The sequence below is a fragment of the Amphimedon queenslandica genome, unplaced genomic scaffold (assembly GCF_000090795.2).
Source record: "Amphimedon queenslandica unplaced genomic scaffold, v1.1 AMPQUscaffold_10876, whole genome shotgun sequence".
Lineage (NCBI taxonomy): Eukaryota > Metazoa > Porifera > Demospongiae > Haplosclerida > Niphatidae > Amphimedon > Amphimedon queenslandica.
Window position 1 is genome coordinate 6,290 of NW_003548876.1, and position 1,545 is coordinate 7,834.

A 1,545-nucleotide genomic window follows, 5' to 3' on the forward strand; every position below is an offset into this window, starting at 1 on the left:
ATAATGGAAGAGCAACCGAAATCTGATTATTAGCAAGAGAGAATCAGGTCATGTGACTTGACCAACTTACCACATCACATCCTACAGGACCAATGGGATCATATGTACTTAATAATAACCATAAACCGTCAAGTAATGACTAGAAGAAAGAGAGAGAAAATATTAAAAAATTAGAATACATGTACAGTATGTAATGTACATGTACATTGTGTGGACCAAATGCTAACTTTAGGAGTTGAGCAGCTGCAAAGATCAACACTAGTTAATGCTGACACCTATAGATGTACAGTACAGGAATAAAAATAATATGTAATTAATGTACATGTAATATCTACATGTAATATGTACATGTATACTGCAATGTTCATGTATAGTGTGTACCTGTAGATTAAGTGAGTTGAGCTTATTTGATAAGTTTAACAATGATATGAACTCTCCTAAAAATGAAAAATGTACATGTACATACACATAATGGGCAGAATAAACACTTAAACTAAAGTACATTTTATAATAAATAGTAGTCTCACCCCGCCCCTTCACTTACCTGCGGAGGGGGCGGGGCGAGACTAAATAAATAGGTACTTATTTACTTTTTTCAGAAACCTTCTTCTCTATTTTCTGCAATGCTTCATCCACACTCTACATAAACATGTACACACACAACCAGTTAAACCTGTTATTAAACTGGTCATACCAGTAAGTAGCAGTTGAGACTGTCAGCAAATGCCTCCTGAGTCTGAGAAACTCGTTCACCCCCGGGCGACTGCGTTGCCATGACAACTCGTCTAAAGCGATTCAGCTTCGTTGCCAACTCAGCAAAAGTTTCTAAAATCCTAGCGAGTGATTTCTAAGAACAAGATATAAATTACTTTTACAATGATTATTATGTGGTGTCTTACTAATGAAAGGTGGGATAATGTAATTCCATTCCTCACTGTAACCACACCTCCTTCACTAATATAATAAACACAACTTCTTCTTACTCCTAATAATACCCTAACAATAACAACAACAACAATAAATAATAATAATAAATAATAATAATAATGTAAATTAATATTAATTTCATACCAGAGTGACTCTCTCACAGCTTGTATCTCTGTAAGTTGTATAGACAAAGATGGTCTAAAAAAGACATTTTGTAAAAGCACAAAAAGGATTCATTATGGCCAATGTTCTTTATTTTTATCACATTTAAAAATAATATTAGTTATTACTATACCTGTTAATTAATGATGGATATAGTGTCACTGGTTTCCAGTATGGATGACATACTGATAATCTCACTGGCAGTTCCTACCAAAGCATAGAGTACATGTACATGTAATATGCAGCCATTATAGTGCAATAGATGTACATGTATTTAACGACTAACTTGTTCTGCATCTGATGTCTCAATAGCCGAGTCATGTGACTGATCATGTGACTTGCGGTCGTGTGACAGTTCGTGTGATGATAATGGGAGATCCTCATCACTGCAAGGAATGAACTACAGCAGATAAAATAAAGAAATGAAGTACCACATGAATTCTGGTTTTTGGCCAA